This window comes from Ammospiza nelsoni, chromosome 8 (genome assembly GCF_027579445.1).
Source record: "Ammospiza nelsoni isolate bAmmNel1 chromosome 8, bAmmNel1.pri, whole genome shotgun sequence".
Lineage (NCBI taxonomy): Eukaryota > Metazoa > Chordata > Aves > Passeriformes > Passerellidae > Ammospiza > Ammospiza nelsoni.
Genome location: NC_080640.1, coordinates 25,975,470 through 26,001,865, shown reverse-complemented (window position 1 = coordinate 26,001,865; position 26,396 = coordinate 25,975,470).

Sequence of the window (26,396 nt, the reverse complement as noted above, 5' to 3'; positions counted from 1 at the left end):
GTTCCATGTCTCAGTTGGCTCTACCCTTGCTCCCAAGCAATGAAGTTTCAAGGGAGACACAAGGAAGGGGCAGCTCAGGACAGCACTGAGTCTGCTAATTGAGGACAACAGTTTTCAGCAGACTTCAAATCCATGGAGAGTGAAACATAAATGGACTAGCAAAGAAAAAATGTAGAACCAACTCATCATTTGGTGTAAATTAGAGTATTCCTACTGAAGTAGAGTACATATACAGGCTTATGCCTTGCAAAATATCTTAAGTGGAAACACATTCTCAAACAAGGAGCTACATGTTCTGAGATAGAGAGCACTAGCTGAAGAGATTTACAGCAGGAAATGATATTCTGTTTTAATCTAATACAAAGATCCAGTTAAGCCATTTTTCAGTGACATTTCAGTTTGATAATTACTGAGTAATGCTTTGCACATGCTTACATGAAAAATAAAATAAAAGCTAATTTTAGAGCCCTCACTCAAGCCTGCAGTTAGTCCTAAATCTTGATGAGCGGCTCCTGTTTTTATCTTCTATTTTTAAAATATTTTGATTGATTTTCCTATTCTAAAGAACTAAACTGTAAATCATTTCTGCTGGTTCCAAATTTTTTTCTTTTAATCAGTAAGAAACAAATGAGCTGTAATACAAAGAGAGAGGAAAAAAAAATCACTGGGTAAAACCAAGTTCTCCCAGCTACTGGGAAATTTCTGCCTGGAAATTTCAGCTGCAGTTTCTGCCATCCTTTACTAGCACAGCTCCCAGTCTTCTCTACTTTGGGGATGTGATTCTAGCCAATGTAACAAAAAGTTGCTCATAAGAAAAAGGTAAATATTACTAAAATCAGGCCATCCTTAATGCTAATGTCTCCATGGAGTGTTACAGAAGTTTTGGCTGCCACCTTGCAGTCAGACACTTTCTGGGAGGATGAAGAAGGCTTTAGGCTCTTTCTTGCTCTGTTGCGGCACACATTGTCCTGGTACAACCCAGTGTTTGTAGTGGGAAAGGCCAAAGGAAAAAATACATGAATCACTGAGCACTGGGCTTTCCCCTGTCCCAAGGGGGAACCTCCCACATCTGCCAGGGCAGAGGCAATGCCCCAGCCATACACTTCACACTCTTTCCCTCCTACATTTACTATGGCATGGAGGCTACCCTGGCCTTCTGTCAGCAGATTATAGATTTGGGCTCTATATTTTGTAACAAGTCCTAAAGGCACAGAAATTTAGTGATTAATTAAAAACCTATAATCATTAAATTTCTATTAATTAAAAACCTATAATCACTAGAAAGCTTAAGTGTCCTTAGAGTTTTTCAGGCAGGAAAGAGGAAATCACACCCGCTCCCCCTCTCCCAACTCCATTAAAGCTGAGGCATTGAAGCTAGTTTTCATCTCAAGATTTTCACTTGGGCTATTTCAATTTGTAAACCTCCAATTTTTTTTCAAAAGTACCTATAACTCCACATTCTCTTTTTAGTGTGTCAACAGAACACCTGACAGATGTTAAACATTATTTGCCTTTTGGCTTTCTACTTTGCTTAGTTTATTCTAACCTATGAAACCTCAAGGACATAAAACATCATAAAAATCAACAGCACCAGTAGCAAACCTGTCATTCTTAAAAAGAACATTCACCTCATTAAACTACAGAATTTCCAAAACCACTGAAATGCAATTTTTATACAAAGAGCAGGACCTTCTCCATTAATGAAAAGGGATGTGGAATGTGGAGAACCTTCTCTCCTAGATCATTAATGTCAGTCAATCTGCCATGGATTTGCATCAGAGCAAGAACATCAGAGCAAATCTGATCAGTGCAAGAACAGAGTTCTGGGACACACACCTCCTGCAGCAAATCAGGTTATGCCATTTGGAACTTGTAACCAGCATGACCACAGCAAGGGTGACAGGGCTGTGCAGGGCTGGTCACAGGAACAGAGGCACATTAGTGTTTCCATGTGTTGGACCATTATTTGCTCTTAGTCTCAGAAAATGGGGGTACAGTAGTAATGTGCACAAGTTAACTACCTGGAACCAGAAGCAGAGAAGAGCTTTGCTTGCCTTGCTCTTCCTCTGGCTAAGCTATACAACCGTGAATTGATAATGAAGCCCTTAAAATTAAAGAGCAGCTGGATTCGATTCTGGAACAATTCCCATGCCCAGCAGCATTCCATCACCTTGCATGTGAGTAGGAGGTAGATAAAAAAACCCAGACAAATCTTGGGACTAAATGCAAGGGGGAGGAGCTGGCTGGCTTACATCAACGGATGGAGAGCCATCTGAGGGAACAGCTTCTTTTCCTTGGAGCTTGGTGTGGTTCTGCAATCTGTTAGTGCGCCTGCATGTGCCAAAATGCTCTGTTAATGTTACTCCAAACAGGATACACATTGCCTGAAACATGGAGCCTCGTGCAAGATCACCGTCCTACGTGCCTGTGCCTGAGTCACAGAGGAAGAGAATGATGCTCTTTGGGTGGCAGTATCCAAAATGAGCTCGTCAGACTCACCACAACAAGCAAACGTGCCTGTTGAGGATTGGCTCCTGCCATTAAAATTGCAGGCATGCTCTGGGTTCATCCTTAACTGCTTGTTGCTTCCTGACGATTCCTTGTGTGAGACAAGCTCCAATCCGTGTTGCAGCATGAATCATAATTCAGTTTATCCTCTGAGGCTTGTTTTTTTAATTCCACACATCCTTGCTTTCCCTCTCTTCCTGGAGGTTTAAGGGCTTTTCATTCCTTAGGGTTGAAGATGAAGGTTTGAACCCCCAAACTCATTGCAGACATTATTATTATTATTATCAACATCAAGAAATAAAATACAACTTATTTCACCTATTCAGAGATTTAAATTCATTCTGTTTCCTTCATAAAACAAGCTGAGCCAAGAGCCAAGCAACAGCCATTGAAAAATACCTTAATTTGTGATAATGTGAAAAATATAATGAGCTGTAGAAGCTGTTCCTGAAGTTCCCTGGGACTAGGACCATACAGCATTGTGCCCCTCCCAAAACGCTAAATAGTGAGGCTGAGGACCCTGTGTTTTTCCCTACATACAACAGATCACCTTCTTAGTCCTTCTGGAACCAGAAAGTGACTTGAGAAACCACCATCAGTTAACAGTTCTATCCAAGAGTGTCAGACCCATGACCTGGAGTAGTAAATAGCATAAAGATATCTCTGTGTCAAGATTCCCCCATGATAACACAAGGACAACCTGCATGCATTTTATTTTTTTCTTGAGGAGTAGGGCTCCAGCTCTTGCTGAAGCTGCTGGTGTTCCTACATCTTGCTCAAGGTTAGGTTTCATCTCCTACTGCTGGCACAATCTCTTCTTGTCCCTGTCGGCTGTTTCCATCTTGCCTCTTGCTCTAACTGCAGCCTCTTGCACTCTGACACCACAGACTCAGCTTTCTCACCTACCACTGTATTTTCCTACTCTCTTTTCTAGAAGTTAGGAGGATGATGTTGAATGATGCTGCCCTTTGGCTCTGAAGCAAGAATTATCACATTTAGTGCCTTACAGTGACTCTCTGACTTTATTTGGGACTGGTCTTCTGACTCCTACAGGAACTTTCCCTTGTTATTTTCTGCATCTTTCCTGTCTCCTCACTGTGCTGTGTGGGAAACCTGGAAGAGGCACTCCCACCTGGGAAAACATGCAGCTTTCTGGGCAAGACTGAAGACACCAGAAGTCTATGAAAAGTCATGAGCTTAAATTAACACTGAGGACCTGCTTTATTGAGAATGCATAGACTTTCCCTCTTGGTCCTCTACTATCCCCCACATTTTGCCACAATCTGAGGAAGAGAATTCCCTCTGTATCACAAGTTCCTATGTGACAATTACATGGCTGTCTCATTCCTCCCCTTATGCACCCCTGGTCACCTTGTGTCCTTTACATGGCCCCATGTCCCTGCTGTGTCCCCAGAGAAGGGCACATTCCTGCAGCTCTGTCCCTTTAGAAGCCAGCACGCGGGTGCAGAGGGAAGGGCTGGAAGCCCACTGAGCCCAGCTGCCTTTCCCCACTGCCACAAGCACAGGTGTTCCTTCTCAAGTCACAGCCAGGTGAAAAGAGGACAATGACCCAACTCCTCCTTAGGCCACCTGACTGAAATACATGATTTGAGGTTGAGAAGACCCTCAAGGTTTGGGACAGGTTTTCTCAAGGCAGCTCAGGTTTACAAGAAATTAATATCATTCAGTGAGGTAAAAATGCAGAGTGAAAATAGCAAAGAATTCAACTTTACTCTGGACCTCCACAATGTGCACCCCTGACTGTAATTAAAAGCAGCAGCTAATGCCTTCTAACAGCACCTCTCCCCAAAAGCACACACAGCCCTGCAGCCTTGGGGCAGGGCTCGCAGCCCAGATGGCTGCTCTGCTCCCAGCCTCAGGGAAGTGCCAAACCCATATTTGGCATAGACCTCTTGATTTACATTAAACACCACAAGAGGAGCATGGTTAATGGTGAAAAAATAAATAGGGCCAAAAACCAGCTGAGAGTGCAAATGAGAACAAGCACAAAACATGAGAAGCAGAGTCAAAACAAGACAGGCAGAAATGGAGAGAAGGGAGCAAACAGCCAGGACACCTGACCAGAGTGCCAGCAGGCAAGGGAGGGATGGCCCCTGCCAGCTGGGCAGCAGCAGCGCTTCCAGTTCCCACATGTGGAAGGGGGTAGCTGAAATACATGTCCAGGGGCTGGCTGAGAAACTCACCTGCCCAAATTGCTTTCTTCCTCTGTAGTTCTCTTCCAATTATCATGTGAGTGCAGAGCTCACACGCACTTGGTTACTGCAGGCTGGTAATATCACCACATGTCCTTCCTCACCTAATGTCTGCGTGGCCTCACCACCTCTAGGTCACAATCTATTGACTTGATGCAGGGTCAGGTCTCACAGCTCTCTGCAACTGATGAGCTCCATTTAGCTGCAGAGTTTGAACTAAAGATTTTGCCATTTTATGTCTAAATATTCCAGCAAACCAATTCCCTTCTCTAGTCTGAGGATTAGAGTTCATACAGTCAGCATCTGGGACTACATGTAGCATAAAGAAATCTACCACCCATTCAAGAAATACTGAGAAAAAGTGCTATACCATGATCAAGGGTAAGAAAGAAGGGCAGAATATGCCTGTTAATAGAGGAATAGTGACAAGACATTATGCTCCTGCTCTGGTCACTTTACATTTTGCATAGTTGGTGAAAATCCCACTTTTCAAGGAACAATAATTTTTTCCTGAGTTTTCTCAAGTTCAGCCATTATTTTACAGTGCTCTGATATGTGTATGTGACAATAGTTACTATCTATGACAATAAAATGTAACATTTCTTATTAAGCATTACAGTGAAGTGAGTAGAAAGGAGGTAATAAATATGATATACATACGGGGAGCAAAAGCAGAAATCAGGAAAAGCAAGAGGAGAGAAAACAGCTCTAAAGACTTCAGTTTTGTAAGCTTGTTTACTTTCTCTTTGCCTCTGAGACGCTGGGAATTGTTTGGGTACCCCTCTGTGTTGTGCCAAGCTCAGCTAAAATAGATGCCACTCCTTTCTGTCTGTGCCTTACTCCTGATCCCCAGGCAGTTTTTCAGCAAGGCACACAGTTCACTAACAAACCTGACACTGCCAGGGCATTTGAAAACCTTCCCAGTGTATAACAAATAGCTGCTCTTCTTCCAGAAAGGCCAAACAGACCTGTGATTGCAATTGTTATGCAATTACTGTGATTGCAGCTTTGCTGGACATTTTGCTGAAATGTCTCTGATAATCAGTGAGGAACAGGACTGACTTCTCACAAGTGCCAATATCACCTATTTAGGACTTACAGTCTGTCTCTATCAACAAGGCAGGTAACGTTCTGTGCTCGTATTCTGCCACCTGTGGTATTTATTCATTCCCAGTCTGAACCAGAAAGACAAATCTGTTCCAATAATGCTGTAGAGCAACCAAATCTTTAAGGAAGAAATAGCCTGGCTGTAGGCCAGACTCCTCTAATTAGCCCATACAGAGCACACACTAAAAAAGCCACCTAATTAGACACATGGCAAAACTAAAGCTTACACTGCTCAACACCACAAAAAAACTCCATCCTTCTCTGCTTACACTCAGCACATTCATAAAAGATGCAAAATACATTCAATTTCAAAATACAAGTGGAAAATCTCTGTAAGGCATGGAGGCATTTGAAAGATGTGTGTAAAAGGAGAAAAAGAGAGAGAGATGGGTTTGTCACATCCTTGGGAGTCTCTCTAGCAAGCACTTTGCAAAATGTCTCTGCATGTTTGGCGGCTGCTGTACTGGAGGGGTGGGGAGAAAACACACAGTCCCTGGTGATCCACCTGCTTCCTTTTAGGTACTGCTGCCTCAGGCTCTGGGATTGGTAATTACTTTATGCAGTCAGCACCAGTTGTCGCCTGTTTCACGGTTTTCTCCTTCATGACTGGTGATTTGTACCTGTCAACATAATGGCATCAGCAGGTGCAGCCACGGTGGGTGCCAAGCTGAACCTGGAATTGTGACAATGATTCCAGCAGCTCATTGCAGGGACTCAATGGTCTCATTTTTTCTAACTGCTCTGAAAATGTGCCCTGTTCCCAGACTGAACAAATCTGCTGTTGTGGAAGGTTTTATGCACTGAATATGAGACATACATTTCTTCCTTATCCATCAATAACCCTGCTAGGGGTTCTGAAGTCCTCAACACAGAAAGAGCCACACAATTACATCAGCTATTGGGATGGATACTTACATCACGGGAATCAGTAAAAACTTAAGGCTTAAAGATGAAATATTTACTTATTTTCATTTGAAATTCAAGCCAAGATTGGAATCAAGGTTTCAAATGCTTAAAGGATAGTAGTCACCACACTCCAGTGCTTCTTCCCATCACAGTACACAATGCAATTTACACACAAGTGAAAAGTTTCACTGCACTTCAGACGTGCACCTGGCCATGCAGATGTAAGGAGGAAGAAATGTTGTAGCATTCATGTATAGTCCTCAAACATCTATGGAAATATATTATTAAAAGCCCACAAAAATATACAATGCAATGAGTTTTCTCATTTTCACAAAAGCTAATGATCTGGATATTTGATTCATTTTCTCCTATTTTATTCTACTTTGTAAATATTTTTTAACACTTTCATTGCCAGCATGTCATTAGAACCTTGCAAAAACAGCAGAAAATAAGAAGCAAGCTGAAATTCCAAACTAGTAGCTGGATTACAGGAGATAAATCTTTAAGTGAACACTAACTATTTTGTAAGTTGCAACAAAATTTATGAAGAATGTGAAAACATCATGCTTAATAGTATAATTGCTCAAGGTTTTATGGTTATATGCACTAGACAGACCCCAGAGTACTCAGCCATCTCTTTCTAGTCTGTTCTTCAGTGCCATGGATCTCTACAGCATTGAAAATTTGGCAATCCAGAAGTGATGCAAATGCCTTTTGCACAAGGATGAATTTTACCCAAGATAAGGAAAAATTTTATGCAGTAACTACTCAAATTATGACTTCCAGAAGCTTTGACATATCACAAGAGGCAATGCAAAGCAGGAGCCTTGAGATTTCCCAGTTCTGTAGCATCTGCAGCATGCCATGGTGATACAACAAAGGTCACTATGCTAAAAAAAATTCCAGCTACAAAAAATCCTCTGCTTTTATTAATCTTTTAAGCTTCCCAAATTTGTCTACTCCTACTCCTTTATTATTGCACTTTAATATTTGCCTCTGCTCATACTCTAAGCCTTTTGGAAAGGTGGACTCTATTTATTTATTTAAACACATTATCTAGATTCAAGGTAACTGTGAGGAAATAAAATTGGCTACTGCCAAATACAGATGGAACTGTTTCAAAATCTGAGGCTTATGATTTTTTTTCTTTTGAAACTCTTAATAATAGCTTGCAGTGGCATTAGGGATGGCAAGGTAAGAAATATAACAATAGCAACAACATTTTGTGGGTTAGAGGATTTGAAACAAGCATTTCAGAGCATCACAAGATTACTGCTCACAGAGAGGAAGGTCCATCCCACACTCTGCTACATTTTAGCTGATTCCTTCTCTCTTGAAGTGTCCCAGGATGTGAGTTCTGGTAGTTCTTTGACTACAGAAATTACTAATGAAAGTTCTTGACTAGTTCTTTGACTACAGAAATTACTAATGAAAATCTTTGCTGTACTTGAACCAAATTAAATCATAGCGATAAAACTTAAAATTAGATATTGTTTGCAGTTTTAAACCACTAGATCCTTTATTTTCTAAACAATTTTGCCACTTTGTGCTCCAGTTTGAGGCCTCCAGTTTGTTAGCTCTAGTAACATCACTGGATTTACTTTAACTCATACCATGAGAAAAACTGTGGCAGAAATACCAAACTGCAGCCTCTGTAAGTCTGTAACTGGCTTCACCTAATGACTCATAAACACACAGACACTGACTCTTTTCCAAGCACCACCAAATGGAATGTGATGAAAGCCTTGCCCTTAATTCTCAGTGTTTCTGAAACACAGCACCACGAGAAAATTCCACTGTCTCAGAGATTTGCTGCTCAACCCAGACAAGTCATTTACCTACTGGCAGGCTTGGGAGGGCAGCTATTTTCTTAGATAGGACACAGACATATGACACCTTTTTGAAAGAAGATGCCATCAGAATACAATCATTATTATTTTCCTTTAATAACATGTATTTTTTAGCTGTGTAAAGCAACAGGGTAGCTCCAGGATTCATCAAAGGCCTTTCTACAGTGCATTTTCACTGAAATCTGATTCTTTTTCAAGAGGCTCCCCTATGAATGCTGCATGAAAATTAAAAGAGAAAAACAAGGCTGATACAGCTCCTTTTTTTCCTTTTTCTCTGCCTAGCACAGAATTTCTAATCCCAGTTTTAAAACATCTGTGGCTGAATTTAGTGTTACTAAAAAAGCAATGGTAATGAAAAGAGTCATAGCCAAAGTGTGTGGGATATGCCTATGTAAGGTCCTGCTGCACTCAGCCTTATCTGACTTACCACAATTCTTGATTTCTGCTGCCTATTGAGAATTCCATGGCTTACCTTTCCAAAGCTCTTGACAAAATTATACTGTAGCACTTTGCCATCCTACTGATTAGCTTTTGGCTGTTGTTATACAGCTGCTCTGTGTTAACTTTGAGAACTTGCTGTTTGAAGCCATGTAATTATTTTGGTCTTAGGGTTCCTTGTTCTTGTTTTCTGCATTTGATCAGCTTCTATCCCAGGTGTGTTCTAGTTCCTGACTGATGTTCTGTGGTACAGTCAGTGTTGTAAGAAGATATGAACCCTCCCATTCAGAAGACAAAGACTGCAGCAGAAAAATTCAAGTGTATTGCCTCATGTCCTATTTAATGCCATTAAAATGGAAATGTTTCTGACTCCTATAGTTCAGCATTCCTACCTCTGCTCAAGAGAGATATGTTGATGAGATCTATTTAAGAGCTTCTTAATTTCAAATTATCTTAATTCATCTGCTCTCTCAGTTATGTGATCCCCTCTGATAGCCTTTGAGTGAACTGTTTCTTTGTGTGAACTGTTTCTTTCCCTGAGGCTGGGACTCACACACAGGCTTGCCCTAGAAGACAATCACAAAGTGTCAGAAAGCATTCCACTGGCAGCTGCAAAGTAAAGAGGGGAAAGAAGCATCAAACATGCAGCCTCCAAGTGCAGTAGAGCCCCCATCCTGTCACTGCCCTGTCCCATTTCCTTATACATGCACACCTCCACATTGCTCTTTTGGCAACTGAGGAGACAAAGTCTAGGAGAATAGGTCTGCTCCACTTTATACTCAGAAAACCATAAACCCATGATGATTACTAAGGCATTTAAAATTAATAAAACTAAATATACTTGGCTGAGTTAAGGTGGCTATGACACTTGGATATAAATTTATGTTTAAAAACCCACTTTCTTTGTGTGACTGATCTGCAAATGTTGTAGCAGCAGACCTCAGAGCTGCAACTGCAATAAAGGGCTGATGGGGTGTCAAGTGTTGCCCTTTTTTCACACTAGAACATTGAGCTGTCAACAGAAAGAGTGATCTGAGTTCTAGAAAAGATTCTCAGTGGCACAGCTTACTCTGCAAATGAGTTCTCTCAAGGATAGAGTAAGAGCCACTCTGGCATGTGAGGTTTGCTTTCCATTTCTTGGAGTTGTTGTAAATCATTAACTGTCCCTGAAATGTTGCTACAGTTGCTAGGCAGAGGCAGCTAATTTATTAAACTTCCATGTGGCAAGGAAATCCAGATTTAGGCATTTGGAAGACAACAGTTTAGAGCCAAGAGCGTGAAATGCAAGGAGAAAGGAGAAAATCTAAAATATACTTAGCACTATGTTTTTCTCCCAAAAAATAATTATGCCTAGTGACTTTTTGAGAATCTTTATATTATCACATATGGTAAATACTTAATTGGAGACAGCTGAACCGACAAGAGTAATAATATTCCAAAGTTGCTGGATATTCTGATGTGACATCAATAGATTATTTTTTTCTCATTTAATAGATCATTCCTATTTTTTTCCATGGCATTTTTTTGGAAGCAATTTCTCCTACTTTTTGTCTTTCTATCCAACAATGTTCCTGGCAAGTTTTTTCAAGTAGCAGACTAGCTGATTTACTCTGCAACGTGCCATGCTGGGCAGCACACCCAGCAACTGATGCTGGAGTGCATTCATTGATTGTACCTTGAAAAATTACACAGTTCTGAAAATCACTCCTTTTACTGGGCTGCTGAATTGCAGATGTGTGTGTCACCATGCACCCCTGAGATATGGGAAGCAGAGAATTAGTCTAGAATTTGAGAAGCTGCCCTACCTTCAGAGGAGAAAAGCCAGTTTCCCTGGATGTATGCTGTAAGTCTTTGCTTCCCATTTCTCAGATGCACAAACTTTTGTTTGGCAAATTCTATTTGATTTCTTTTCTTCCTCCCTTTCTTCTATTATTGTTACGAGTGCAATGTGCAGCCAAGTTAAACTTCAGGACTCAGAAATTATATGTCTCTCTCAATATGCCATCTTGTTCACTTCCCAGCTTTTCATCGTATACCATTACAATTGCATGCCTGACAGCTTTTTCATGTTCATTTTACTGGATGTGTTCTTAAAAGAAAATAAATTATTTTATGTCAAATACAATTGGAAGGGGAAAGGCCTCCAACAATAACCTCCATCCCACTAACTATGGAAATAAGTTATCTGTAAATATGCCTACAATTTTTTTTTCCAGAGAAACTATTATTCTTTAGTTCTCTAATGACAAAATATTCCATGAGGCCTTTCCCTGTGAATTTTATCTGAGTACAGAATCTGATGGTTGAATCTTTACTGCACTTCAATAGACAGGTGCAGTTTTTTGTGGACAGCACGAACCAGTGTTGTTTTAACCTCATCATTTAAAGTGGCCTTTCAATTGCCTGAGCTGGGATGGATTTGAGGCATCCACATTCTGGAGGGCTTCTCATGCTTCCTATGGTAGCAGCAGTAACTGGGAAATAGGAAAAGTTGCTTAAAATAGTTTAAAAATAATTAAAGGATTATTTAACTGATGTTAAGGCCAAAGCCAATTCACTCGGTGCAGATTCGATCTGTCAACACTTCTCTTCCCATAGGCACTGACAAACAGATGCACATAACTGGAATAGAAATGCAGAAAGACTTCAGATGTGTTGATCTGTTAATGCAGTGTGTTACATTCCCTCTGCATCACCAGTCTGGAATACTTATCATCTGTACACTTTATACTTTGAGCCCTTCTAGGTCTACAACCTAGTCTATCAAAAAAGTTCTTTTTCTGGACAAAATTTAGACATATAAAATATTTAAGTCGAAATCTGGCTCAGAATCAAAATATTTTGTTTTGGAAAAGTTGCACCTGAGACACTGCACACCTGCCAGAGATATTTTATCCACCAGGACGGCCAATGTCCCTCCCTGTGACACACACCTGCCATGCACATGGGCCATCCTTTCTCACAGGACTAAGTGACCCTCTGACAAGTGCTACCATGGGACACAGTGAAATGTAGATGTAGGGAAAAGGAGAACACCTCTGGACACACAGAGCTGTTCTCCCCACCTCTCTGCTACTGTGCCTCCTTTAAAAAATACACAAACTGTTAACAGATTATTTTTTCTGTGGCAGGTAAGAAAATTAGAAAATACATGGCAAAAAATGTTTCACTGCAAGAATTTCGCCATCTTCCTGCCTACACCCCAGTCCTGATTAAATTCACACATTCAAAGTAGCACTCTTGATATTATCAGATATCTTCTATAAGCTGTTTTTATTCCTTTTATCTTCTTCCTACTTTTCCTCAGGAGCGGAGATTGTTGAACTGCTAATAAACATTATTTCTAGATGGAAAATAGGAGGAAAGGTTGATTTTCATTCCAGCTGAGCAAATTCTTTTAATTTACAGAACCTCCCAAGCCACTCTAATCAATTAGAGAATGCATTTATATTTTGTTTTGATCATCAACTAATTTTGATTCTTCTAGTTTGTTGATTAAGCTCAGATTAAGCATTTGCCTCTGACAATATCTAGCCTTTAAGTGGTGGCATATTGAGAAGAATCCATTCAAAATACATATATTCTACCTTTACATGGCACCCATTTGGAAAGCAATAGCATAAAGAACAGTAAAGAGAGAGAGTGATCAACAGCTAGCAAACAAATCTTATTCACAACCAAAAGTTGATTTACATGTATTGTGAATATTTCTATTTGTCTATGGTAAATCTTCGGATTCAGCTCAGGGATTACTGAATGGAGAAGTATAAGCAACTGCCTGGCATACTAATAGGAAAAATCTCCACAGGGCACTCCACCTTTTCTGTACCACGGACTAAACCAGACTTTTTCAAACAATGGCACTGTCAAGAAAATGCTCACTGAATTAGCACTTTAGCTAGATATGTTTTCATCTAAAGAACACACTGATTAAGCAAGCTTATCTCTAAAAAGGGGTGTATTTTAAAGGAAGACAAATTAGTTAGGATAAAACAAGGACTGATCCATGCCTTGCCCTATAGCATGAAGGAAATATTAAGAACTGTAGCTTCTTCTTTTTTTCCTCTTTACTTTAATCTCATCTTCATTCAGTTGCATTCCTGATTTGTGACCTCATTTTTGTCTCTGCATTTTCTTTTTTTCTCACCAGAAAAGTAACAGGAAGGATGGAACATGAGGGATGAATAGATCCAGGAGAAGCTCTGGGCTCAGCAGGGCCCTGGCTGCCCATGGTACATTGAAGACCAGCAGCACCAGACCCAGGATGATTCCATGGGCCATGTTCACTTCTCCTCACTGCTTTTTTCTGTGCTGGTAGCAAATGCTGGAATTCTGGGAGGTGGTGAGGGCCAGGAATGTGGCACCAGAGCCCCAAGCTGGGCTGAGCAGATGTCATCTTTTAACAAAGGTGGAACAGATACCAGAGGGAGGGTGACAAGAGATCAGGACCTAGTTTGGAACATGGTCACACACACACAGGGCTGAGTTCTTGAAAGGATTTCTTGATAGTGTCAAAAGGACAAGACAGACACGTGGTGGTTGACAGGACAGCAAAGGGCTGCTGCCGGGCTGGGAAGTCACAGCTGCATTGAATTCCTGGCTGAGGGGGGAGAAACTTAGAGGAGGGGAATCTTGAAAAATGCAAATGTACTTTAGATTTAGAGGAACTCAACTCTGCTCTCAAATAGCGAGGCCACATTACCACAGAAATACCCCAGGAAGAAGAGTGGATAATTGTTAAAATCATCAGACTGCAATGAGTTCTTGGTACGTGCTCTTTGATCTTAGGGACAGAGACACCCAGCTCCTGACACAGCCCAACAAACTCCCTTTTCCTGCCTCCTCCACAGCTGGCAGTTTTCCCTGTCTATTCACTCACTCAAAGACAGGTCCTACCTACCACATGACTGGAATAAGCACTGGCTTCCATACATTAGTCCCTCTATTTGATAGAATTGAAAAAAGAAATTGAAAAAAGAGAAAGCTACAGAAAGCTGGTGTTGAGGGAAGACAGTTATTTCTTTGTGTAGCGCACAGGGTTAGAAACTTATTCTTTGTTGAGGTAAAATAGGCTTTGAACGCCTCTGATTAGCTGCACCTTCCTCTTTTACAATAGTAAAATTAAAATCCAGCAATGCAAACAAAAATCACATGAAGTCATAGGAGCAGTCTGACACATCTGATGTAGCATATCTCCTCCAGGGTAGCATATTCCTAAGGTACCTCTTTGGTCTTGTATTTTCCCATAATCTATCATATCTGAATAAATGTAAACCCAAGACATATTTAAAGCATTCACTGTTTTGAGATGGCAATAGAACCTGTGAATTTACCTCTCTCTTGCTCTCTACTCTAGTTATTAACATTCTGAGTTGCTTCACAATTAATAACTGCTGCAGGTGATTTGTAGGGAGGCATAAAAATATGAAAAAAATATTAGCTTTATAAATAGCAAGATAAAAATAAATAGCAATAGATCATGGCTTTGTCATATTAACAGAAAGTGAAAAAATTCTTATCTCAAGTTTTCTGATTCCTTTTCTCCTAAAAAATCTGACACCTATGTGCAAAATATTTACATTTTTCCCTACTAATGGAAAGCCATAATTCTTCTCTGGTTATACAGTCTGTAGAAGAGATCTGGTCTATTAAGTAAGTGATCTTGCTTGAAATACTACCAATTATATATTGACCCAGGCTAACAAATCCATCCATATTACATGCAACCAAAACTCCCATCTGCTCAGGCAGTGACAAAAATTCACATGTGTGCTCTGAGATGCTCCCTTCTTGGTGTCAAGGATGCCATCCTGATGCCAACATACATTATCTGTTTTATAATGCAGATGCCACCATGAGAAGTTCAGTCATGCACACCTAACAGAGCTCTATATCTATGTTTCTTACAGGGCTTGACAGTGCAGATTCTCAGATATTCCCTGGGTCTGATGGTTCTCATATCCAAGCCTTCAAATCCCTAGTACAGGGAATACCATAAGTAAGCATCATAAGTAAGCTTACTTACCATACGTAAGCACCATACCTAAAAAACGTCTATCTCAAAAGAGAAAAGTACTTTTTCCAGGGCATCTCAGTTGTGACTACCATCCATCCCTACCTCTGACTGTGGAATAACTAATTCAAGACAGACTGAATGAAAAAGAAGACCTGTAAATAATTTTCCTTTCATGAACTGTTTCTTAAATGTGAACTATTTAGCAGTTCAAGAGAGGCTGGGTTGTACTTTCCAGCCAGTGGCTTTTACTGTTTGGACTGTCCAGTCTTTTCCAGTAAAAAACCTGGCTTTCAGGAAACCATGTCTTCTGCAACTAAACCCTTTTGCTCTAAAGGCTGCCTAGGGACTATTACACATGCTCAGTAACAATGACAGATTTCAGTCTACTGCAGTTAAAATGTTTCACTTCAAACATGCTTTTAGACAGAATGCCAATATCTGTCATAATCTACTTCAAGCTCATGCTGAGTAGCCTTCTAGTATTTGCTAGTCCTCCTGAGGACCAGGTTAGACAGTTCTCACAAGAAGGAGCTCCCATTTAAATGTATCAACCTTTCAAATCCCAACCAGTAGCGACTATAAGAGACAGTAAGCACATTGTGTCTGTGGGTGTATTCACACCAGAGAGGCCACTCTGGGTGTGCTTTCCTCTCAGTTTGAAGCTGTGGATTTGTAAAACATCAACACCTAAACTGGCAGTCCAATTACATGTTCACGAACAACATTCAGTCCAAATAAGACACACCACACTGAATAACCAATTCTATTTGTTGGGCTTGATGATGACAAACTTTTGTCTCCATTTAAACATTTCTGTATGTTCTGCTATATCCCATATTTTATGTTAAATTATATACATTTTACAGGCCAGGTAAGAAATCTAGTGAAATCACATAATGCTGATCTCACTGCAGAAGACCAAGTATCTTCTCAATTATAAGTAGTTTGCCTATAAAAAGACATTATGGATAGGCTAGAGCTAGGATTTTCTGAATATCTTTGCATGTAGAATAATAGAAGTTCATAGTAGAATAATAGAAGTTCAGAGTGTCATCTGGAAGCATCTTTTATCCTGAGGCCATTCAAACAGGGAACATTCAATGGAACAATCCGGGAAGTCTTCAAAAAGACAAGAGGTCTGAGGGAAACCCTAGATCCCTTTATGGATAGTGGCATGACAGCTTTAATAGTGGGAAGCTGGCTAGCTGATCTCAAGTTATGCTGTGGAGACTCTCCTCTTTTTACACATATCCAGGGGAACATGTCAAAGTGACTCCACAGGCCTAATCCTATGATGTGGATTTTGACACACATGCTGTTTGTAGTCAAGAAAGTAAAAGCTCCATAAAATCTGAAGGAAGCAGAGTGTAAATTGAATCTAAATGGGCTCCAGCACAATAAAAAAAAAAAAGCATTTCTTAAAATCAAACTCTCTTTTCAATCCCCTCAATAGTTTGTACTTGCATTTTACTATGCAATTTTGCTGATCAAGCACTCCTGAAATAAAGCAGTTGAACAGAGCAGGTTCCTATCTTCTAATGATAAAACAGAATAGAAATTGGAGATGACTAGCAATCAGTTATTCACCTTTGCTGTAATGATGGTATTTGGCCAGTAGCTTTTATTGAGATAGGTTAGAATTTATTGCTCGTTTGAAATAACTGCTTCTTTTACATGAACTTTCTGAGGTTGCACTGGCCATTCAAGCCATAGAAAATTTCCCAGGTGCCCATTTAAGAATATAAAGACATCAAAAACTGGATAATTCATGCAACTGTTTATAGGAAACCCAGGCTTTTAAACCAGTATGAAATCGTATACTGGCTCTACCTTGAATGGTGTGAAAAGCAGCTGATCCACAATGCAATCATACTAAGAGAATATAGTAATTCCAAGCATTACATATGGAGAGCAAAATCTGACTACCAATCAGTGGAGAAAACAGAAAATTAGTATCTTAATTCAGCAGCACTCCTTGCTGATTTCACTGGAACTGTACTTACCAGTTCAGCAGGAGCTGCTGCTGTGCACACAGCAGATGCCAAGTCTGCTTGCTGCTCCATGGAGGGTGAAAGAGTTATTGGAAGAACTGACAAAATACTTCTGCAGAAAAGTACACAACAAGACAGAGAAAGTCCAAATCTAATCACAAAATCATTCTGAAACCACTGGAAATATGCAAAAGGCTCTCAGGAGCAAACATGAGTTATTTTCTAAGTACAAACTGAAGGCAAACTTTAAAAATGAAAACCAAACAACAAGCATAAAAGCATTAGAAATAAGAAATTTCTTAATTAGAAAATTAAGAACTTACCATGGTTTTGGTGAATAAATCCTCTTAGGCTTGGTTTAATTCTGACTCAGGCACATTCTGGGTTTTAGCAGATTCCACAGTCCCCTCTATGCACCAGGAGAATGTCTCTGACACGCTGCACTGTGTCAGGTTGTCTGTCCCTGTTCCTTCCAGCAGTCTGCACTGTGCCACGATGCTCCTCTTGCTGGGCTCCCCTCCCTGTGTGCCCCTGGGCTCTGGGAGCTGCTCTCCCAACAGCATTTTCAATAGCTCAAAGGGCAGAAGAGTTTCCCTTCCTTTCCAAGCAGTCTCTCATCTCACAGACATTTCCTTTCTGAAGAACAAAACATATGAATAAATAAAATATGTATTGAGCACCATGATATGGAAAAGAACTCTTCAATATAAGTACATTTTTCTGTATATTTTCCCACATTTCCTTTTATCTCAGAGATTCTTTAGATTTCTGAATAATTTAATTTGTGATGATTTTAATTAAAGCAATAAAACTCCATATATATACGTATGTATTCATTACAAACACAGTACAGATACAGAAGAACCCATCATTTTTTTGTGTACAGGTACTTTATTCCTTGCTAATGGCAGGCTCATGAAGACATGTATGATGGGAAGGAAACTTAACCAAACCGCTCATTATTAGTACTCAAAATTTTCTTATATTGCCACAAAGATGTGATTTGACATCCTTGTATCTTAATTAAACAATCGTTTAGGAAAATAAATATTTATTATCCCCCATAACCTGTCTGACCATGATTTATAGCATTAGAATTTGCTTTGGTCCACCACCAATGGATTTGTTCCAGAATTATATAAAACATTTTATTGGCAGAGAATACAGATTTCATATAGCAACTGTGATTGAGTGCAGACACTAAATGTTTAGAAGGAAATTCTTTTCTTAACAAATGTTTAGTAAGGTGTCCTCTGGAAAGAAAGCCCTTTCATTCACCTTCTTATCATCTCTGCCCAGCCACTGCTGCTCCTCCAGGTTTTGTAAAGATCCATACTTGAACAGGCAAGAGATTCAAGCCAGTGCCACCACTGAGAGCAGGGCAGGCAGGCTTTGGTCATCAGGCAGATGGCAGCTTGACAATTAACACATGCAAACATTAACAGCACCTCCAGAAATTCTGCCTCTCCAGAGATGGAGACTTGCTTGGAGCATTGTGGCAGGAGAGAAGGCTTAGGGAGAAGGGAGAGTGAAGTCTGAAAGGAAACAGGCTTCAAACTTGTTCCTGCTGCTGTGTAACAACAGCACACACAGCTATTACTGAGCAAGGCTGTTCAACAAGGAACTCACTGTTAGAGTGCAAGGTTAAAATCCCTGTCTTTGAGGCAGCAGTGTTGTAACATCACTGCACTCAGGACAGGGAAGCACTGCTCACAGTAGGTATTATATTATTAGAGGAACTGGTATAGTTGGAAAGAATAAGTCCATTTTCCCTGTACCTTATTACTTCTCAGGTGGAATAATGTCCTTAAATCATGTCCTTTCTCATTCTCTTCCTCTTCTCCTCCTCTTATTTCCAGCTTTTAGGATGTCATTTTAATGTGCTTTTCCCTCTTCTCCCTAAAACAGGGCTCCTGGCCTTAAATCTCCAAAATATTGTCTTACAGCCATCTAACAATTAAATAAGCTACCAGATTTAGAATGCAGTTACTATAATCCATTACTTTTAGAACATCTATAAGACGTGGATGATTACCTCCAGTTATTCCTTCCAATTGCAACTATTTTACGATTCTATGGTTATAATTTATAATCTTAAAAATTCACGAATCAAGACATTCTGTCTGCTGAGACAAGAGAGAATGCTAGCAGATTTAAACAATTCAATGGCTTGGCCATTCCTTTTTAGGGCTCACAACACTACTGTTGAGGGAATTCCCCACAATTGGAAGGAGCAGATGCCTGGCAATCAGAAAAGTCAGTTAGTCATCTTGGTTTTATACTCAGTCCTTAAAGGTTCTCCAAATTTTCTCTCCTTTAAAAAACCAAAGCATCCCAGAGAAATACATTTTTATATGGATGGCTGGCAGAAGGGATGGATCAGCTGAATTAAGCTGAGAAGTCATGCACTGGGTTCCAGTGAAAACAAACCGAGTCCTTAATTGATGCAAACTTATTTGGGGATCACTAAATATGTAATGACCAGAATCAGATTATTTTGGACCCTGGCCATGTTGTTTCCTACTATTGGTGCAGTCCTTTGAGCAGATTGCTGAATTGCTCACAGCAAACACTGAAAAACAACTTCTCAACTTTACTGTTCATATGCTCAGGAATCTCACAACGTCCAGCACAGGGCAAGCAATGAGAACTGGTTATTTATCAGGGGTTTTGTTTGATGAGGGGAAAATGCAGTGCTTCTTCTGTTTTTTTGGTGGTTTTTTTTTTGTTTTTTTTTTTTTTTTTTTTTTTTTCTGGATTAAACTTAAAAAGCAGAGCTTTTCCATTGTTGTTTGTTTTTCTCTTGGAGGAGTCATTAAAACTGATTGCTCTGGCTGATTTACAAGAACTCAGGTTAAAACAATAAAGAACTAAAATGCTTGCTGAGAGGATAATGCAATTTGCTTTTCTAGTTATATCAGTGCAGGTGGGCACAGCTCTAAGTCTGAGCATTCGTATAGAAAATATCCTCAAAGCATCATGTTAATAGACAATAGAAAACAGTCAGAACATTTTTCACAGAAAGGATAATTCCGGAGGCAGATATTTTCTAGTGAAATGAAATAAATTAACTTCTTAAATTAACACTGTGTGACTTATGCAGATATTACAGACTCACTAACCCTTTCACCTCCAGTTAAAAATAGTTTGCTGATTATAGGGAGAGCAAACTAGATTAACCCTCTATGTCATCAGGTAATTTTATTACCCAAAGGCCACAAAATATAAAGCAAAGGAAACCATATGATCTGAGATGAGAATTTCTATCCCATTCCTCAACTTAATACAAATGTGCATAATGGCAATCCTTTTCAAACTGACAATGCTTTTTTGTAAATCAAACCCATGCACATCTCTCCAACAAATACTCTAAAAAATCCCTTCTTACTTCAAAGCAAATGATCCAGCAATCAGCAAGTGCCCGGTGGGAAGGTGGCAGAGAATACTTGACCTGCTTGACTAGAGCTGCATAGCATGTGACAAAATTTGTTATTACAGCTGTATTTTCCACACTGGAATAGGAAAGTCACCCTGCTGTAGATGCTTGGTGTAGTCTTTCCCCTTTCTTTAGGCTCTTACTGCTAAATGCTAGGGAGGAGTAAGAAAGACTCAAATGGATCAGCTGGTGCATCCACGTGCCCCAAATCAACTACAGCATTTCTGACAGATGGTTCTGTAACCACTCTAAAAACCTCCAGCTTCCCCAGCCTCTATGTGCAATCTATTCTAGTCCTTAATTATCTTTGCCACTGGAGCATTCTTTCTACAAAGCTCCTCCTAAATCTGCTTTTGTTCCAGTTTAAGCATATTACATTTTTCCTCACAACTTGAAGAACAGTTTGTTCCTCTTCCTCTTTGCAGAAACTTTTAAAATATTTAAAGCTTTCTATATCTCTCAGATTTTTAGGCTAAATCCAGTTCCTTCCATTTTTCCTCACAGGCCAGTACAATATCAGGCAAAGCTGGTAAGAGGACAAGACTGAGAATATGAGGCTGCATTTTCTACCACTACTTGAAATTTCAGTCTGAGGAAGCAGAGTTTAAAAAGAGTCAAGGCACTTTCCATACAGAAATTGAATTATGCTCACATCTGAAAGCTTCTTCTACTTTGGCACTTACAGGAGTCTTATCAAACAAACAAAGCAGCTACCCTTCAGCAAAAGTGGCACAGGCAGAGTTCAGAAAGGCTACAGGCAGCTTCAACAAACTATGAAACAAACTACGAAAGAGCATCAGGAAAAGTTTTTTCTCATTTCTTCTAATCAACCCAAAGATTCACATTTACATAGTAGCAAATCTTTTTATTTGGAGAGTTTCTTCTTACTGTATGGAAAATAATTGTCCAAGTCACCAGAGTTGCTGGGCTGACAATCTCAGCAATCACTGGGACCTAAATCTATAGCTCTTTAGAGAAATACTGATTTTGAAAAACAAAATCAAGTGTACCTTATTTTCCCTATATTTCTCTCTATAAATTGACACTAGGATAATTTCTCTAACTTTTCTATATATTTATTCTAGAAGGGGAAGTTAGAAGATAATTTTTAATGAGTGTAAAACAGTGTGTATGTAGGAGAGCAGCTAAGCCTCATAAGAATCCTTCTGATAATAGAGCTAGTGTTAATTATATAGATGAGAAGTCAGCAAATAGCATTTTATATGCAGTCTTGGAGAAAAGAAATGCAGTGCACAGTCCAAAATACTAGAATTCTAGTATCAAAGGAAACATATTAATCCTTCCAGCCCCAGTCTGCTTATTCTGATTTTTAAATGTATGACTGAAAAAAACAGAGATTTGTGATAGTCAGTGAAATTAGTACAGAATAAGAAAATCCAGTTTTAAATCACAGGCCCCAAGCAATGTGCTGCTGTATCTTTGTTGCAACTAGCTGGGGGTACCCTGGATTTCTTCTCTAGGTAGGGGAGAGGACTCTGAAGCAGGGAGGCAACAAAGAATTTCCCTAAGGTCACCCAGAGGCAGGGACAGAGCCATGAGTTCCAAGCCTGTGTTCCTTTGACTGCTGCTATCAGGAGCATTGACATGGATGCATTTTGCTGCTGTGCCAAGTTGCACCACTCTGGGATCAGTACAGCCAGCTCAGGCTCTCTAAAGAGAGCTAGCAGATTAATTTATGTCATCAGTATATGGCAAAGTGTAAATAAAGCAGCTGCAAAATAAATATGAAGCAAAACCTGAGATTCCATACTGGCCTTAAGCATCTTGCTTTATAACCAATGCTTAATTCAGTGTTGGGAGGTTGAGGGTAATTACCTTCAAGGCAGGGTGTCTGTCACAGTGAGTCCTTGCTCGACCCTTGATGGATGACATTGACAGCCAGTTGGCATTTCAGGACAGTCCATGCAGACCTTTCAGGCTGTACAAGAAGGGGGAAAAAAATTAAAAAAAGAAAATTACTATCACCAAAGATACAAGGCTCCTTCTGCCTTCATCCTTATTCCATGAGCATCCCCCTTCACCTTCCACATTATTAACCATGTTTTCAACAATGGAATAAAAGCTAGCACGGAAGCCACTCATCTAAGGCAGATGGGAAATGTCAGGTTAAAATCACAGCTTGGAATGAGAAAATACAAAAGAATTCACAGCCTATACAATTTTTTGGTTTGATTTGTGAATAAAGTGTGGGTACCTATGGGAAACATTTATTCTCCAAATGGCTTTGGCTAGCATAACTCTAAATAAATACACAAGCATGCTGGTTTTCTCTTAAAAATGTGGTAGTTGCATTCACATTATAATTGCTAAGTGATATTTGTGTTCAAAACAGCACATTAATCATAAGAGACATGACCTTTAGAAAGATAACATTCTTGCTCTTTTTATTTTGTTTGGTTTTACCTTGGGACAAGATATTGCATAAGTTAAGGTAGGTCACACTTAATACAAATGGAAGAAAGGAGACAGTCATTTAAAACACTTCACCTCTGATTTTACCTAGGAAAAATTCAGTTATGGGGAATTGTTCCTATAAGGTTCAGCAGAGCACTGGAGATCTCTAGGCCAACTAGAACTTCATTCAGCTACTGCCATAAGAGACAATCAAAAAGCCACTATAAATGTACTAGCAAGAAAAAGGGGACTAAGGAGAATCTTCATCCTATGCTGGATTCATGGGAAAACACAGTGGCAAAGAATGAGGGTGAGGGTGAGGCTGAGGTACTTGATGTCTTCTTTGCTTCAGTCCTTCACAGTGAGGCCAGTTGTTGTACAGCTTCCTGAACTGGGAGACAAAGATGGGCAGCTGAATGAAGCCCCCACGATCCAAGGGGAAATGAGTCAGTGACCTGCCTCAAGTGATGGCATGAGAGGAAATGGCCTCAGGCTGCACTACAGGAAGGATAATATCCCACTACAGGTGGGATATTAGGAAAAACCTCTTCACCAAATGGGTTACCAAGCATTGAAACAGGCTGCCCAGGAAAGTTGGGAGCCATTTAAAAGGTGTGTACATGTGGTGCTTAGGAACATGGTGTAATGGTGGTCAGAATGTCTTGGATGAAAAAAAAGGTATAAAAATTAAAACCAGTAACTTTCAGAACAAGTTATTTTTTCCATGGTGTTTGAAGCTTTTTATCTGGATAAAAGAGGCACCACTGTGAAGCTGTAAAGATATCAAAGACTTCATTGTTCCAATATATGTGCAGAAAGTTTGTTCTGTTTTACTCCCTTCAAGACACTATATTATAGAGGTCATTTTAATGAAAGTCATAATGAAAAAGCCTGAAGAAAATATGCACTCTCTTGCACTTGTGCACATGCATGAATATATCTATAATTCATAAAAACTTATGAGAAGAAGGATCAGAAAGGAAAAAAATTGAAGTTAATTCTTATCAACCATCCAAGCTTTTTTGTGTGAAGGGGATTAGATCAGTGCCCTGCATTTGCAAATCCCATCCCCCATAATAAAATTATGTGATCTGTCAGAAACGAAATTGCATGTCATGAAATACTGCACAACTCCATAAATAATTAGCATTTCCATTTTCCAAAGCAAATTGATAAAACTGGTATTTGGCTTAGGTTTTGCAGTTCAAGAAGCTCTGTTAGGCTTGTGTTGTTAATTCAATCTTCCACAGCTGGACTGATAAAAGCAGAGATTTTTGAATTGATGCCTTTTGCCAGTATGAAGGGCAGGTTAGATTTAGAGGAGTTAAAGGAGGTTCAGAGTCCAAAAAAAAAAAAAAGCCTTTTAGGACACAACAAATAGCATAAGGATTTTCAAATTTACTTTTTAAAGAATCTATTCAAACTAGTAATTCTTCTGTTTAATTCACTGAGAGGAATCCATTGGTTGTGTGGAATAAGCCATGAAACTTTCTGCCCATGTATTGCAGCAGTCTGAATCAGGAGTAATTTGCACCAAAGGCATTCTGCATTTTGTGATACTGATACAACCTTCCAGAGAAACCCCAAAGGAGTACAAACCTCAGTGATCAATTGATTCTGAAAGCAGATCTTGTCCTTGCATTTGAAAGCTGTAATTCTATGATAGATACCCATCTGTGCATCTCAGTCACACATCAACCACATCAATCCAGCTTAAGGTCAGATATTTCTGAACAGCAGATATTCACTTCTTTAGGAATTAAAAATAGAAGCACACCTAAGCAGATGAAGATACCTATTTAGGCAGCACTCAGCAGATACTACTTTAGAATGCATGCAGGAATCAGAGAATGATTTTGGTTTGAAGGGACCTTAAAAATCATCCTGTTCCAACACCCCACCATGGGCAGGGACACCTTTCCCTAGACCAGGAATCTTAAGTGACTCATCTGGTTATTAACCCTTGAGATTCTGGCAAGGCAGCTGCTGCTGTCAGCTGAGCAAGGCTAGCTGCTTGCTAGAAACATGGCAGTTTAAAACAAGGCAATTGCCAATTTTGGCCCATCCTTTGTTTCTGGAGAATGACATATAAATTAGGAATGGAACTGCTCAAAGCCAAAACCATCCTTCAGGGAGTATCATACTCATTCATATGGAAGAAATGAGTCTTGGCTTATTTCAGTCTTGTTTGCCAGGAAAGCAATTCAAAAATCATCCAGATTAAACCTTCATCAATTTCAGCTGCCTACATTTCTATTAGTTCATCAAATTGTTTTGGGACACAGACTAATGAGAATGATATGACAGCCATAATTTGAGTTTGATTTTGTACAATTTGCAGGTGCTTCCACAGAATCCAAACACTGATTTGGACATTCAGAGAAATGAGGAAAAAAAAAAAAAGAAGACAAAAATACATTAAAAAATAAACACCTAAAAATGTACATAAGGTAGTCACATAACTGGGTTTCCCTCTAAGAGACTAATTTATGTTTAGAATCTAGATCTTTTTTATTTATCTTTCACATGGCAGATGAAAATGGCAAAACCAGAAGTTTCCTTTCTGCTGGAAATGGAATGAAGATTTTTATTATTGTTTTCATTAATAATCATGTATGACATTCTGTCGAGTAACAAAAAGAGACACACATCTCTATTCCTATAGCTAATTATATCACTATGCTATAATTAATACACAGCATCAGACACAAGCTTAAATATTTCACACAGTGTGAAATTCTAACCATATTTTTCTAATAGATTTCTAATAGATGTGCTAAAACCAAGCAGACCTGATCTACTTGAATGCAGAAGAGACAAGTGAACAAACAAACTAGAAACAGCAGGTATGAGTGCCTGTACCACTAGGAGTTCTTCAGGAAGAGGTACTGTGGGGTTGACTGTGGTATTTACAGGCCTGTGTAGGTTACACTGCTCTAAAATAGAAATGCTCACGCAGGTAGGAGAATTCATATCCTGAGAAAGGTGACGCAGAAATGTCTGCCTGTGATTTATTGATTTGTAATGCCAAGTAAGGTCAGCTCAGCAGCAAACCGATATCCTATATTAAGTATGCCTTTCTCTTGGGGATACACAAGGAAACTTCTGGTAAGTTTCAGATAGAAAGCATAACTTTTCAGGTTCACAGAGACTCTGAATGAATAAGGTCACCACAGAACTGTATTTGCACAATTAAAACCACTTTTTCAAACGTTTCCCAGCCATAGAGATCACCTGAATACATATGACTCTGGGACAGTCCATATTGCCCTCATGGTAACTCACACACTTGATTAACCCAGAAGAGTTTACAAATATGTCTCATCATTACATCCCTCTGTCAGTCTTAGCAAATGGCTTTTCAAACAAATACAGCAGGGAAAATACCCACAAATCCAAAGAGACAGGAAATACTGTGGCTATATCTTTCTACAGCCTGTACCCCTATGTCTGCTGACAGCACAAGGCACACCAGATTCCTTTCAATACCCAAACCTTGGCTTCCTGTTGTATGAC